At 40.2% G+C, this 17,295-nt stretch overlaps 1 protein-coding gene across 2 annotated transcripts in view; it reads right to left on the bottom strand.

Annotated features, from left to right (window-relative positions):
* ELL2 (elongation factor for RNA polymerase II 2) overlaps positions 1-17,295 on the bottom strand; it is an 85,905-nt gene that overhangs the window by 68,053 nt on the left and 557 nt on the right. The window lies entirely within an intron of this gene.

Genomic DNA, 17,295 nt, shown 5'->3' on the forward strand with positions numbered 1-17,295 from the left:
TAATATGTTTTCAATGGAGGTAGGGAGACTCTAACAGGATGCTAAAACCAAAAACCAAACCTGCTGCCGTCGAGTCCATTCCAACTCATCACGACCTTGTAAGGCAGAGTGGAACTGTCCCGAAGGGTTTCCAAGAAGTGGCTGGTAGATTCGAACTGCTGACCTTTTAGTTGGCAGCCAAACTTTTAACCACTGCACCAGCCACCAGGGCTTCTTCACAGGTACAGGGGTTAGGATTTCAACATATCTTTTTGGGGGACACAATTCAATCCGTAACAAAGTATATGTGAGTTTCCTATGGGGCAAGTGGACACCATGGAGGGTGAAAGCTTTGAGCTGTCTAGTTGCCTGTCACTGGGGAAGGAGACCCCTGTGGCAAGAGGCTGTGGGGTGTGCACAGGGCCAAGGGCTCCTACAGCCTGTAAACTATTCTTCACACCTTCATATCCAAATCCAGTACACAAAAAATACAGTGGTTTCTAGTCCTTGTCTCTACCCAAAATACAGAGACACCGTGTGCCCCTCTCCTCAGCCACTGCTCATTAACTACTAGTTCCAGTTATTTTCCAACACTTTTCTGTAGATTTAGAAGTTTACTAATCAGGATTATAATAAAAGAGAAAAAAGGAAATGATACATACTTCTTTGAACGATAGATAACCTGAATGTAAAATCAAGTGGTAACATTTACTATTCTTTTATTTATAAAAATGGATAAATATCTTCTTGGAGAAAGTATCACAGTAGATAATGTTATTCATTGTTCTACCACCATAAAAACATCATTTAACTTTAGACTTATCAGTAGACTCAAACTATTACTGGGTGACAAATTCATTTCATGGTTTTTTTTTAAAAAAAGGAAAGATAAAAAGATAGCGCTTGAATTTTTAAAATTCAATTTTTAGTAGTGATCCATTCTAATTCATGGTCTTTTGTGAAAATATTTACAGATAACTTCCCATAGGAGAAAACTCACCCCAAACCACCTTCCATGACTAAACCTATTCCTGAAGTAACGACAGCATGCCTGTAGGAACTCTGGGAAGGCCCTCTTCCACTGGAAGGAGGGTGGTCCTGCAATTTAGGTGACACAGGCCCCAGGTTCCAGCTTTCACAATACTTCAATCAGCCCTACCTCCCAATCTCCTTCAAACCACAAGCACAGAACATCTGATCTGTGGGTGGTTACACTTCCATAAGAAAGCCTCCTCCTAGAGTCTGTCCTCAGCTCACACGAGAATTCGAGAATTCGAGAATTCGAAATTCTCCATCAAGTTCATCAATTCTTACCAGTCAAACAAATACAAACTTTCTTCAATTTTCAAATTGCTGACATCTGCACTAGACATTATCTCTTCTGTGCACATACAGACATCAGTCCTTCATGGTTCTCCTATCTCTTTGATCCGGCCTCTCATTGCAAAAGCCCGTGTCCTCCCTTTCCTCTTTCTAGATCCACTCTGGGAGGCTCACAGTGCCTGTTTGGTGATAACTCTGAACCTGCTCCCCATTCCTCAATTCACATCTCTCCACAGCCTGCTACATCCCATTGCCTACAGCGCATGTTGCATTAGAAACTCTCAATGACAGCAAAACATGGCAAACACTAAACTTGACTCCCCCTACATCTAACCAAAACGGCACCTCTTTATGAGCTGGAATTGACTTGATGGCAATGTGTTTTCCTACTTTTCTGGCAATGGCACTTTGATCTTCTTGGTTCTTAATTGTGTTAATTTATAGTCTCTTCTCCCCAGTAGTCGACATTCTATTAGTCAATCACATGTCACTAGAATCACAAAATTCTGAATCCAGGAGAGGCCTTAGAGAAAATATAGACAATATCTACATCCCTCTCCCACACCCCTCACAGGCCATGTGTTCCACTAAGCTGAGACTAGAGCATAAGACTCAATTCTCCTATTTTGCCATGCTGTTTTTCTTCTACTACCTGCATTCCACCCACATCTGCTATGGGAGATACAAGAGTGTGGGGCCTAATCCCTCATATCAGAGTTTATATTCCAGTTGGAGAGAATGTGACAATGATTAAATACTATGAAGAGAGAAGAAGAACTGATGCATTTGAACTGTGGCATTGGCAAAGAATACTGAATATATCATGGATTGCCAGAATGAACAAATCAGTCTCAGGAGAAATAAAACTAGGATGTTCTGTAGAAGTGATGATGTGAGACTTTAGCTTACTTACTTTCAGCATATCATCAGGAAAAAACCAATCGCTAGAAAACGACATCATGGTTGGTAAAGTACAAGGTCATGGAAATGGGGAAAACCCTCAATGAGATGGACTGGCACAATAGCCAAAACAATGGAGTCAAACATACCAATGACCATGAAGAGGGTGCAGGGCCGGGCAGCATTTCATTCTGTTATACACAAAGGCTCTATGAGTTGGAGTCGAATCAAGGGCACCTAATAACAGTGACAACGATCATGAAGATGACGATGACAACAACAGCAAAATACTAGGCTAGTACTACTGGGAGGTGCAGTAAGATTTCTGAAAAAGGAGACACTAGATTAGATACTAGAAAACTCAAAGGGCCTATGGAAAATGTGAATCTTGAGCAGCAGTTCAGAAAAGACAACTCTAGGGAGGAGGGAGTACCCAAAGCAAGGAGACAGGGATGAGCACTGCAGAGGGCAGGTCTGTGCATACACAGAGTTCTTTCACACTTGAAATACAACATAAAGGAAGAGAACCGGACCTGGCAACTCCTGCCCACTATTTCCCTATCCTCATTTTTATTTTCCACCTGCTGCAGAATAAATAAAGAGCCCTGATGATGCAACAGCTAAGAGCTCACCTGCTAACTGAAAGGCTAGTGGTTTGAACCCACCCGGCTACTCTGTGGGAGAAAAACCTGGCGATTTGCTCCTGTGAGGATTAAAAACCAAAAAAAGACCAAATCCATTGCCATTGAATTGATTCCGACTCATAGTGACCCTAAAGGACAGAGTAGAACTGCACCGTAGGGTTTGCAGGCTACAAATCTTTACGGAAGCAGACTACCACGTTTCTCCCGCGAAGCAGCTGGTGGGTTCGAACCACTGACCTTTAGGTTAGCAGTTGAGTACTTTAACCACTGCACCACCAGGGCTCCTTCCATAAAGATTACAGCCTAGAAAACCCTACTGGGCAGTTTTACTCTGTCACATGGGGTCGCCACTAGTGGAAAATCAATTTGAAGGCACCTAACAACAACAACAAACAAAATAAATAGGACAGTAATTTAAATTTCAGACCTTAGGATTTCATGTCTATTCAAAAGGATTATCACCCTATAAAAACAACCCTGCATCACTCCCCTCCAACAATCCTCTCCCTCCCAATATTCTAAATGGTCTTTTAAGTCTGAATAAACAACTGGAGGCTCTTCAACTTATCTGAACAAGAAAGTGAGTTGCTTTAAGAAGGGTTTGGGAATGCAGCTTTTGCAGTCGCCTGTAGGATAGATGGAAATAGATGGACTCAGGTAGGGCAAGGGGTTGAGAAAATGTTTAGAACAACAGCTCCAGGCGATGCTTTAGAAATACTCTCACACTGGTGAGAAAGGCCTGAACTAGTAAAACTGCATCTGGAGAAAACAGGAGAAGGTGAACCCAGAAGAAAAAATAATGATAAGAAGTGCTGAAAGTCTGAGTATCAGGCAACAAATAAAAATAAAGCAAAGAGGCCTCCAGGGTTTCCAGTCATTAACTCAGTCTGCCACAGAGTCCCACAAATTGTTTTAATCTCTGCTTTGAAAGCCAATGGCCCATTTCAGGCCCTTATCACCTCACACCTAGATAAAGGCCTTCCTCCCTTCCTTCAGCTCCTTCCGAACACTGCTCGTCCTTCACAGAGCTAGCAGAATCTCTGTCAGACACCACTATCAGCATGACACCCAGCCTACAGTGGGTTCCTTGCCACTGTCTATCAAAACAAGCAAACCCCTCCACGAAGAAACTAGACCAGATTCTCCCATCTACAGGACAAACCAATTTCATTTTCCTCTTCCTCCCAACTATAGCTCAGCCATATTAATCTTTTGTTTGTTTGTTTTGTAAATAGTTTGCCCTCTATTTCTACCTCCTACCTGTTTCTTCAACCTGGCATACCTTTCCAAAAACTAGTTTTTACAATCCATACGCACTGCTTACTTAATATCCAAGCTCGAGATTAATTTCCTCAGCTAGACCTTCCTTTGACTAAACCAGGAGTCAAAAACTTAATGTCTTCAAGGACCCAAGGCAGGTAAATGTAGGAAGAGGCTAGCTGTAAAACAAGAGGAAGAGCTGATTACTTGGAGAATGAATGCCCAACTGAAAGGATTCAAATTAAAAAAAAAAAAAAAAAAATTTAAACCTATTTCTAGTCAAACAAAACACTGCTGCCACCACTTTGCTAACCATGAACTATGCCTACTTTAAGTTACCGTCCATCAGCTATTTTTCCAGATGTCAGCACCTACTGTTCTACTACACTAGTGTGTATTTTTTCATAGGTTGTCTTATTCTTAGTTGTTATCATATAAGAGAAGTTGTATGCATATTTAACTTATAAGTATTTATTTACATTGTGCTCAGCTAAAAAATAGTATAAAATCATTTGGGTATATTTTCTTTATTGTATGTGGTGCACTATTGTACACATTATACATTATTCAGGGTTGTAGACACAAAACAATATGAACCATGCTTTATATCAACTGTAAGAGTAATTTTGACTCTATATGATTTTTGCCTCATGCTTTGAATTTTGATCTGCTTATGAGTCAGAAACGATTCCACGGCAACTGGTTTTTTATAGCTCTATTGTCTGTATATATTGTATGTATGTATTGTATTGGAAACCCTGGTGGTGTAGTGGTTAAGTGCTACAGCTGCTAACCAAAAGGTTGGCAGTTCAAATCCACCAGGCGCTCCTTGGAAAAGGGGCAGTTCTACTTTGTCATATAGGCTCACTATGAGTCAGAATCGACTCGTCAGCAACGGGTTTTTATTGTATGTGATGAGTGACTCAACAAAAATGATACTTTTTATTTACATAATTTTGTAACATACATAATTTTGCCTCAAGTGAGCCTCCCAAAACCAACTCTGGGTGATAAGAAGGCACCATTATCCCCCACTTCAGGAGAAGAATAAATAATGAGGCTCAAGAAATGGAGTGCATTGCCCAGGATCACAGAGTTAGTGACTGTCAGAAATGGACCTCAAATCTAGGCCTCTGGACTTCAAATACAGTATTCGTTCCTTCTCTTTCCTCTCTAATAGGTTACCCCCTTAATGCTGAACATTTAGAAGACTCGAAATGCCTGCTCAGATCTGGCATTTGGCTTCCAAGGAAAGAATGCCATAGAATCACGACAATTTCCAAAGTTCAGCTTCTGACTGAATAAAAGCTAAAAAATGTTAGTGTTTTGCCTTTCAGGACCCTGTGTATTAAAGGAACATATATAAATATTTGTGTTATCATTTGTCATTTAAAAAATAATAAAACCCTCATCTATGAAATAGCATGGGTGCTTATCCGAACAGGACAAATGAAGTTGTCCTGAAAAACTAAGCTGTTCCTGAAAAACTCCTTTAAGATATCTGACAATCTAGAAGAATATTTAAGAGAATATCAAATGATTTATTGATTCTAATCCCAATTTTAGATAAGAAGACATTATGAGGCTATACTTCTTGAATGTTTTAAAAAATGTAACAGGAGGAGGCAGCTAAAACTCTACACCATTTATTATACATCTGACCACTACATTAATGGGACAGCTACCAGAAACAATAACTTCTAGAAGTCAACACCACTGTAAGAAAATGTGTTAAGCATGTTATTTTTTCATCCAAATGTTATTTAACCTAAGGTTAATTGCACAAGCATGATCTCAACTCACTGTATCTAAAAAGAAAAAAAAAAAAAGAAAGAGCAAGTCAATTTTAAAAGATAATACGATTATAGGTGGCCAAATATGATACATGATATGGCATGCTTTAAAACAATGTTTAAGTTACTAAGTACATTCCATTAGAAATGAGTTTCGGTAGAACTCCAACTTTTGACTTTTAACTTTAATTAAATATTTGCACCAAGTAGCTCTTTTGAAAATCAAGTAACTCTAGGGCTTAACTGAACAGTATTTGAACTATAAGTAAGATGGTGATCTGGTAGCTACATCCAGCCAAGAAACACAACAGCAGATTGGATCTAGCTAGGAAAATTTCCTTTGCCAAACGCTTCAACAACCTGATAAAGGTGATGGTTTGCAGTAAAAAGACTGTTAAAGTCCAAGTAGTTTCACTGGTTTTAGAGCTCCTTGAATTAACTGTGCCTCTTATGAAATATAGGGCATTCTTATGCATAGAATAGAAGCGTAGGCAATACTAAAACATTCACAAGTTTGGCTACACTCCTGACATCTGCCATTACAAGTCAATACTATTGCAACAAAAACTGCTCTATTACCAAAGAAATCTATGTCCACTTATTTCCAGGGAATATTCCTCCTGTCGCATTTTTTAAAACTTTCAAGAAGTATAGCCTAGTAATATCAGGGCTATGAAAGTATTATGAATATTTTAATGCAATTTCTGACAAGATTTCTTTAGAGTGAGAGAGAAGGTTTCTTTGGTGTTGAATAAATGTAAGTTATTTATACCATAAAAGTTATTATAAGCATCACTTTCTTATTTACATATTGCTTATCCATATATGCAGAAGAAAGGCCTGGAAATCTGCTTCTATAAAGATTACAGCCAAGAAAACACTACGGAGCAGCTCTACTCTGTAACATATGGGGTCACCATGAGTCGGAATTGACTAGAGGCAATGGGATTGGTTTGGGTTTTGTGCAAGGAAAGTGTAAAAAGTAATATGATTTCTCCTGGGATACCAAAAAAAAAAAAAAAATCCTGTTGCCGTCAAGTTGATTCTGACTCACAGTGACCCTATAGATACAACCGGTATAAAATAGATCACCTTTCTTTCCTAAAAGAGGTATTATACCATTTTAAGAAGTTATGGTGTGATTTTATTTGAAGTCATAACATTCTTTGTTCTTTATAACATCACTCAATAAATAAATCAAAGAATATCTAATAATTATATTTTAATCACTGTAATAAAAAACATCTAGGCAGGGAAGATGAGAAAGAAAATTAGAGCTAAAGCAGGAAATGGCACAGGAAATCGTACAGTTGATCCCGAAGAAATCAAATATACTCAGCTCTAGTCAAAAGCTGGTAATATGCTTAGAATGACAGCAGGAATGTGAAATTTAGAGATAATCCAAACTACTTTAATAAATGGCTTCTCCTTTTTTGCCCCAAACCTTTTATTAGATGACAAAAAGCTAGTCATTAACTTTCACAAAATCTACTATGTTGTTTTGTGAGTCAATCCAACCTTATACATACGAGAAATTCCTTTTCTGCAGATTTAGAAGAACCACAGAGAAGAGCATATGGAATAAAGAATCATTTCTTTCTAGTTATCATGGCACAGAAAAAAAGTGAAATATAAAAGGGATTACTAAAAAAAGTAGGAAGAGGAGGTCAAAAACCTAAATCTATTTAATACAACCTTTGTTCTGAAAGACAGCCATCTGGAAAACTATATACCTATCTGATGTAGGCCAAATTTATTGCTGTTACAAATCTTAGGATTTAAAATAGTTCTTAAAAGGAACATGACAGGCAAACCTTAAACCAGCTAAAGAGTTAGTCTATGAACCAGTCTTTAAATCAGTAACATTTGAAGCATAATATCCCATAATTTTTTTCCAAGAAAGTGCTTAACATGGATTTATAATTGTATAATAAGCTTATACGTCAAATCTGACTGTAAATGCAAATAAAGATTTGTTCCCTGGGATCATGATCTCTAGAGCAGAAGTATAGGGAGAAGCAGTAAAATAAGGCTAGATTAGAAAGAAAATGGAGATTATTTTAAAAATACTGGAAACTGATAAAATGAAGCATCTAAAATACTTTTACAAAAAGGAGTCATTGGAAGGCTTGAAACAGGTAAACCACATGATCATACTTAACATTTTAAAAAGATCACTCTGACTGCTGTGTGGAGAATGGCTGGGGGGTAGGGGGGTGGGTGGGGAGGGAAGGTTGGAGCCCATCTGGGAGTCTACTGCAGTGTCCTAAGAGAGATGATAGGGCTGGGATAGGAATGGTGATAAAGGATGGGGCTAGATTCTGGATGTTTTAAAGACTGACAAGACTTGCTGATGGATCAAATATGTCAAGAAAAGAAGAGACAAATCATGGATTACCTCAATTCCTAGGCAGCTGGTGAAGAATGCTGTCACTTACTAAGAAGGGGAACACGCAGGTAGATGTAAGTTTGAGAAGTGAAATCAAGAGTTATGTTTGGATATTTTAAGCTTGAAGTGCCCAGTAAGCTTCCATGAGAAGATGAGTCGGGGGTAAGGTTAGAGCTGGAGATAAATATTTGGGGGGCATTAACACACAGATGGCATTTAAATCCATACGGCCAGATATGCTCCGCTAGGGACAGTGAAAAAATATAAAGAAAGGGAAGTCAGGATCCCCCAACACTGAGAGGCCAGTCATGCAGTGGACAGTCAGCAAAGGAGACTGAGAGGGAATGGGCAAGGAAGTAGGTGAAAAATCAGGAAAGTATTTCTAATAGGAAGGAGTGGTCAACAGGAGAGAACACTGCTAAGTTCAGGTAAGAGAGGTACAGAGAAATGACTACTGAATTTGGCAAGAGAGGACTTCATCAGGTGCAATTTCAAGGGAATGGTGGAGCAGAAGCCCAACTGGAGTGGAGTGAGCAGAGGAAAGGAGGTGAAGAGGCAGACAATGACTATTTTCATATCCTCAAAAATGACCCCCTTCTCTTCTGGTGTTCCATTTGAACACAGAATTTATTGTATTTATTTTTTCACATATCTGCCTGTTTCTACTAAACCACAACCACTTTCTTGATGACAGGGACAAACCATGACTTATTTAGCTTTATTCTCCAATGCCTTGTTCTATGTCTGGCACATGCCAGAAGATCAGTAAGTATTTGCTGAATGAATAAATGAGTATTTGGTAGTCTTAATTCTGACTTCTTTCTCTTTCTCTTTTCTTAAAGAAAAATCATCTTAAGATACCCAACTGAGTTTTTACTACATAGGCACCTTTCCTGGTCCGCTGAGGTATCATAGTTCCAATAATGGATATAAAAGCAATGATACTAATTAAATATTATCTGAAAAAATACCAACACTTTAAGTTTCCAGGTAAGCATATTTAGATGCTAAGGTGTCTGCGTGAATCTTATTAGAAAGTTCAAGCTACTATGAGACTTATCTTCCCTGGGTGTGCGTGTGTGTGTGTGTGTGTGTGTGTGTGCGCGTGTGTGCGTGTGTGCGTGTGTGCGTGTGCGTGTGTGCGTGTGTGCGTGTGCGAAACATTCTTGACAAGCCTGGCTTCACCCTTGAATAGGCTCATTGTTTAATGGAGAAGTTTCTAGTCAAGGTTACTACCATGGACCATCAACCAAGCACCCATAACTAGTCCATTACAATGTGTATGTATAATGAAAGCTTTATGTACTCATGACTCATTGTTTTGTTTTTCACACAGAAACTGTCAAATGAAAAAGAAATAAGGGAATCAAAACACCAAAACAGAAATAGAGATAATCTGGAAAAAATTAAAACCTTGACCTTTTAGGAATTATGCTGTTTCAAAACGATGCTCAATGTAGGCACATTATATAGAATTATTTAATATTTCAATAATCACTAGGGACAGAAACCACAGAAGGTCTGATCTTCATGTTAAAATCAAATTAGATTTTCATATTATCTATGTTCTATGATGGTCTTAAGTACGATTTATAGAGAGTTATTCAATAAAGAAAGTCCATAAAAACAGGGTCGCTATGAGTCGGAATCGACTCTGGCAATTGATTTTATAAAAATATAAACAAAATTTTTAAAAAGTTCTGTGCAAAACCAAGATTTATTCCATCTAACAATTTCGACTTTCCTCAAAACATCAACAATCCCCCAAATTTCCATTCAAATGAAAGTATTTATATAAGACATGTAAGCAATATAGCATTGTTCTAGTCTAGCCTCAACACCCAAATATACTTTTTAAATATAAAACATCTAATGAAATCTAAGTCTGTTGATTATCAAACAAAAGACTGAGTAAATATTCACCAAAATGGCATTCATCATCGTTATCTCCCCACTCCCAAAGACTCTCCCAGTGCTTCTGATTTCCCTTTTTCTATTAAGGGTATCCCTCCTAGTCCCACTGGTGAGAAATTGCAATTCAACCCTCCACCTTTAAAATCTGTTGTTGAATTCTGTAGATTCTATCCATTTCTAGTGTCTCCCACCAGCATCCTAGTTCAGACACCAATTACCTCTGGCCTGGACCATATATTTCTTCCTAACTTGTCTTCTTCCTTCCAAATGCATCTTACATTCACTCTGTACACGGAGGCCAGAACAGTCCTAAAGCATACCCCAAATCACATTATCACCGTAAGTTTCCATTCGTCTTCCCAGTGTGGACAGAATACGACCCAAACGTCTTAGTAAGGTAATCAAACTGCTCCAAACTGCCTTTCCTCCCTTAAATCTGACTGTATTCTCCTCCTGCACTCCAGGTTAAGTGGAACAGGGTTTTCCTCACATTTCTGAGAACCTGTCCTAGCTTTGCTACCACTGTCTTTTCCTTGCTCATGCCATTCCCTCTGCCAGAGATACGATCCTCCATCCAGTCTCTACTAAAATCCTGCTAAAATCCTTCAAGACCCCAGGATTTTTTTTTTTTTTTTAATAAACAGCAGATAGGATCCCCAAAAAGAAAAGAAACTCATGCCATCTGTCTTTCAACCTAGTTACTAAGAAACTAGTAGCCAAATGCCCTGACTGTAGAGTTCAATTTAAGGTGTTAACTTTGATTCACGAATCTTTAAGGAGCTTATAGCCTAATTAATAAGATACTGACTCTCTCTTCTTATATCCTACATTAAACTGCAGACACAGAAAAGCTAGGTTTGGCCTTTGTTGGCAAAGTACTAGTGGATGCCATTAAACCAGTTCTTCCTGAAGGTTTAACATGGCTTGCAAGAGCCATAATGCCACACAGAAACTATAGACAGATAAACAGAGAAAGAGAGAGAGAGAAGAGAGAAGGGAAGGAAAAGGAATGGAAAAGAGATAATAGGAGAAAGAGAAAGACAGAGAAAGTAACGATCCCCGGTAAATCTAACCCGAATTATGCCACATTTTTCAGCTTCAATTTAGCTGTGGAAACACAGCTATTAATTTATTGTATTCTATTCCAGACTTGCTTTTCTAGATTTTTGCATAAGTCTTGAAAAATGCTATATGGAGCTGAGGTATGCAGGACAGTTGAATGTAAGGTTATATACTTGCTTTTCTGAAAGCCATATGGGCAATGTTTCTTTTTTCTAAAACTTAGCTCATCACATTTTCGGGACATCTTCTCAAACACTCTAAATATATTTGGCCAAAATTGGCAAATATGTGGGCTGGACTCTGGTGCAAGGCTCCTGAGCCTCTTCGTGGCAGAGAAAGGGATCACCTCAAACTTAAAAATGAGCCAGCTTTAGTTCAGCTGAAATTCTCATTTTCCTCCCTTTGCTGGCTTTATCATGAATAAGCCAATAAGTGCTGTAAGCACAGCTTCCTTGATTTTTTACAGGAGCAAATGGAAGGGCTGGATCTGATGATTGTCCTCGGTAAGCTTCCCTGTAAATCATTCCAAGAATTCTACACCCCTTTCCTTTTAAATTCTGTTCTTGAACATGTTCCAGTCCTTCACATATGTTCTTTTTTTCTCTTCCTAATTCTGGTGCCAAGGTTCCCCGTCTATCTTTTTAGGCAATCTGGCTACTGCTTTTCACTGGGAGAAGCACCTTCCTTTGCTTTGAGTGCCTGGTCATTTTAATAAACTTTTCAAACACAGCAACATGGAGCACGAACTTGACTTTATGTGATAAAAAGGATTTTAAGATTAAGTTCACACTGAATGTGGGTCTAAGTTAAAAGTCAGTATGATTCACTTATTTAAATTAAACCTGGCTATATTTTTAAAGTGTAATAAAAGGCATCTGTTAACACAAACCTGATTGTTTTACTTAGTAAACATGCCCTGAGTACCCAACGGACAGTAATGGCAGCTCTGTGCTGGCAGGTCTGGATGCTCAAGTGGTGCCTTAAGGAGAACCCAAACTTTGGTATTTATAAGCCAGATTATTGAAAATAGTCTCTCTCTCTCTCTCTCTCTCACACACACACACACACACACACACACACACACACACACAATTCCTTGGGGACAGGCAGAAAAGGGGAGAGACAAAGAAAAAGCAGGGTATGAGTCTTTTCTGTGCCACTTAAAACCATAATGAATCAAATGGTTAAGGTTAAGGCAAAGAAATCATCTGCCATATGACTTGTGGGAACAGTGAAGACCAAATAACACATTAAAGGGAGCTACGATGAAGGACAGCAACTTTGGAGGCTTAAATAAGACCTTCTGCTCTGACTGGAAATAACAGTATCTAGTACTACAGAGAGAGACTGAGTTCCTTATGTAAAATTAAATGTGTATTTGTCCAAATTTTCAAAACACTATCATTTTCTTAGAAGACACTAATCAAGGCAGGAAAATGTATTTCAAGACAATAATTAGAGCTGACAAGAGAATGTGTTAACAGAATCTTACCTTAAAGGCATCTGCTTTCTGATCTTCAGGGATAGAGAATGAGCAGCCCCCACCCCCAAACGCAACTATACAAAGACATTTGATGTAACAGATGGGCAAACATGATAATATTATTTGAGTCACCACCTTTGAAACTTTGAGTAAACTAAATTGACAGGCTCAGCATGACAGAATGTGAAAACAATATTTCACTACCATTATTTTACTACAAATGAATTACTTACATATCAAAATAAAGCCAGCTATACTACTGAGGAAATTAGCTAAAATATGGTATCTTAGAATTTGAGTTTTCATTTCAAATATAATTTTAGGATACATTTGATAGAAATATGTAATTATAGTAATATATGTTCATTTAAGATATGCAGAGCTTATGTAGACCACATGATCATAGATACTAATTTAGAACGATTATAAAGTTGTAATTTGTGATCTTATTTCTTTATTTAGTAACTTGTCCCCGCATTCAAAATAATCAGCCTATACAGATTTTTTTAAAAAAAGCAGCTTTGCAACATATCCTAGATATCTGTATTAACATGTCTGAATTTATTCTGTGAATCGAAAAAATAACTTTTCAGTTAACACTTTTTTACACAGTAAAACCTGTGGGAGCCAGAACTCGATATGGCTGCTTGTTTCTGGGTCTCGCAAGTTTTCTGCCTTTGACAGGGTACAGTCTTACCACTTTCCTATCACTCTCTATTAGTGAAAAATATTTGAGTTTTCCTTCTCTGACAGGTTTTCGCCTAACACAATTTCCAGCTTTCAAAGGTTTTACTGTATATAATCAATTTGAAACTGCTTCCATAGTCAAACCAAGTGGAAAACAACTTTTAGAAAATATTTACTCCAGTTTTAACTCTTTCCTGAACTTACAATGTCCCCCTCCCCCATCCCTGTGTAGGCAGTGTCCCAAGATAATATTATTCATCTTTTTTAAAAATAGAAACCTTGAATAATGAGTGTCAATTAGGTTTTTTTTTTTTGTCTTTTGAAACAGTGTGGAACTGTAATTTGAGAAAACCAAGATCTCAGAATTTTTATTAAAGATATTGTTTCCATGAACTCTAATAATTTAGTTTATTTACTTAATTATATCTCAAGAAATTCTCTACTCTGTCTAAATCATAGCTTCCAAAAATTCCTAAATTCACTTCCCTAAAGCCATAGGTCAAGTGGATTAATTTAGAATTTTACAGATAAAATAATCTGGACAAAAAGAACTCTCTGATGCTTAATTTAGGAAATCAATCTTTTGAATTCCTGGCCCTTAGAAAGCCATTAGAAAAGGAGGAGTAACAGTCATCACCTTGCACAGGCCAATGCTGCTTGTTGTCAAGCATCAAGCACCTCCCTATATGAGCACAGGAACGGTGAGAGAATAGGTTTGACCACCAGAACCTTCCTCCCAATTGTCCAATGTATGTCGACAACAGTTGCAATTCAAAGTCATGATGAGCTCTACTTCTGATAATGAAGGAAGGTGAGAAAGATCAAATAAGCATCTTTCTAATGGAGAATAAAAACTCAGCCAGATGCCTATTGCTGGCAACTGTTATTATGCCCATGGAGGAAGGAGCCCTGTCTGGCCTGAGCCAGGAGGAGGGGCACTGAGGACACATTTGTGGCAGGCTTAGCTGAACACTCCTGAGGATCCTGCTATATCAACCTGAAATGTGCCTTATTTCTATCTCTTCAGTCTCTTTCTACACTTCATCCTACTAAGGCTGACAGTCTTACCCTAAATTCCTGCTTTTCCTAGACTCTTAAAAAGTATTTCTGTGGCTGAGGTAACAGTGTGTACCGGTCAGGCCTCAGGACAGGAGCTGGTTAAGTCAGGAACAAGGCAGTGTCCAGTTGCAAAGGCCAAGTCAGCATATTTTCTCCCCCTCCCCCTGCACACCACCATTTCTACCACCAGCTTTTCAGGAGAAAAATAATCCTATGACTCACTTAGTCTACCTGGACCCACACTCAGAAAGGTGGAGGGACTCAGAAAACAGTCTTCTCCCTTTCCCTTTCCTCTGTACAGATTAATTAGACCCATTAATTTGCATTCACAGACATGGAAAAAGATAGTAACGATATTAATAGACAACAGAAGCAGTCAGGAGCAAACAAAGCTACTGACTTCAATAGCTTCGACTAAAAAAAGTAAATTAAAAAAAATCAGGAACTAAGTGGAAGGTTGGGAAAGAAATCAGAGAATATTTGATCTATCTCCTAGAAGACATTGGTATATAAATGCAGGGGCTTTTGGAGTCAAACCAATCCAATCTTAACCCCAAACATGCAAACACTAGGGTGTAGGAGGCAGAAATGAAAGCCACACATAAAGGTAGGAAAGCAAACAGCACTCCCTTGGTCAGCCCTTATCAATAATGCAGATCAGTGGGCACTGGGGGGGTCTCTCTGCCCCCTCACTGGGCACGATCATCCCCCTTCCCTGGGTGGGCCTCCTCATCCCCCTCTCCTTACCAGGTATACAGTGTCTGTTAATCTTACTGTAATCACCTGTATAGTTTGCCTGTTGCTCCACACGGGTGGCTGGCTGATCCACTGTCCCTAGCCATGCCTCTCCCCACTGTCTGCTCCACGGGTCTGTTTCTGACTATGGGTTGGCCTCTCCTGCTGGCTTCTTCCTCTCCCAGCCTGTGTGTTTTTCTCTCTTTACATCTCCTAACATACCTTCTTCCCAATGTTATCCCTTCCCATGCCGTTCTCTTAAAATAGACAAGCTGATCGCTCCATCTTGCAGGGCTGAGTTTCTCTCGCTCTGCCTATCTGGCTTTCCCCAGGTGGGCCTCCCACTCAAGGCTGGAGCTGGTCTCTACCCTGCCTATGTACCTGTCTGGAAGTAGCTACGGGAACATGCAGTTTTGTATTTCTTGTATCCTCCTGCATCTCTATTGCTGGGTGTACACTGACCATACATGAGGCTTTCTCCCTGGGATTTTTTCTTGTGTAAGGTATCTTTCTCTCTGTGCATACAGCTCCCTCCCCAAAGTCTGTATTTTTCACCATATGCTTCTCTGGTGGATACACACATGCACCCTGGCATGCACATTTATGTATCCAACAAACTCTGTGAGTGCCCTCATGAGAACATGCTCACCTTTATGAGTCTCTCCTGCTCTATCATGTGGATTCATGTACTGTGTGTCTCTCCCTGTGCACACAATTATGTGAGGGGTCTCTCTGAATATGAGTTCTTCCAGGTTCACAAGCTTTCAGTGAACCAGGGTTTACACCTCTCTCTCCTGTGGCTCTGCCTCTGACTCTGTGCATTTAAAGTATCTGGCACTAGTGGGAGCTCAACAGATGTTAATTCTTTTCTTCACTTTTATCTGAATAACTATGTGAGCCTGTGTCTGGGTGTCCCTCTGCCCCTCTCCTATGAGACCCACTGGAGCTTGTTTCCTTGGTATGGACTGGCCTATTTGTCAGGATGCCCTGTGGGTTATATCTCCCTCCTCTCAGAGTAAAATCTTACTATTCCTCCATATGGTATTCCTGTCCCTTATGCAATGTGTCCACTCCTCTCCTGCTCATCCACACAGTACTGCATGTCCATAAACGGTTTCCCATGCGTCCTGGTCTTACCTTTCCTTCTCCATGTCTCTCTCTCCCTCTTACTTTTTTTTTCCCCCAAGGTGAAAATGTGTTCCTGCGTCTGTTTTCCAGTTGCGGCATATGTGCGTCTAACTAAGCTGTGCTGGAGGTGTGTGTGTCTGTCCGTGGGTCCAGAATGCCGGATGAGAGAGGATCCTCGAGTCTCTGTCCGGTATACAGGGTACCCCTCCACCCCTCGTTTATGCGTCGGTGACTCCGCTTGAGGCGCGTCTTGGCTCTTCTTTCGGGTACGCGGAGCATTCGCGACTCTCTCCCCACAGTACACTAGTCTTGTTCCTAGGTGAGCGCTGGGTGTGTGAGGATCCTCGGGTCTCTCTCCCATACACGGTGTTGGTGTGTGTCTGCCCCGGACGCTGTGCGTCTCCGGGAATGCGTGTCTGCCCCGGACGCTGTGCGTCTCCGGGAATGCGAAGCGCCTGTGTCCCCGAGTCACTGCTAGTAGAAAGTGTGTCTCCCTCCCTCCATACAAGAGGGACTGTGCCCGGATCTCTGCGAGTACTCGGTGTCCTCCCCCGCCGTAAGCGAAGCACTTGTGTTCCCAAGTCCCTGCGAGTACAAGGGGTGTCCCCCCCATACACGGAGCGACGGTGTCCCCGTCTCTGAAAGTACAAGGTGTGTCTCCCAATACGCAGAGCGCCTCTGTTCCCGTTTCTGCGGGCCCACGGTACCTATGCGTTATGTTACCCCAATACGCAGACGGCCTTTGCCGCGGGTCCTCCCGGGCTGGTAACCGGTATGCCGCGCGCGCCCTACACCGCCGCCGTGGGCAGCGAGGTCGTCTCACTTGTCTCCCCGGTGCTATCTCTCCCTCCTTGGGGCAGAAAAACCAGGAAACCCGGAGGCGCCGTCGGAAAGTCCCGCTGCGGCGGCGCAGCCAAGCCAGGGCTGCGGCTGCCTCGG

This window comes from Trichechus manatus, unplaced genomic scaffold (genome assembly GCF_000243295.1).
Source record: "Trichechus manatus latirostris isolate Lorelei unplaced genomic scaffold, TriManLat1.0 scaffold00032, whole genome shotgun sequence".
Classification (NCBI taxonomy): domain Eukaryota; kingdom Metazoa; phylum Chordata; class Mammalia; order Sirenia; family Trichechidae; genus Trichechus; species Trichechus manatus.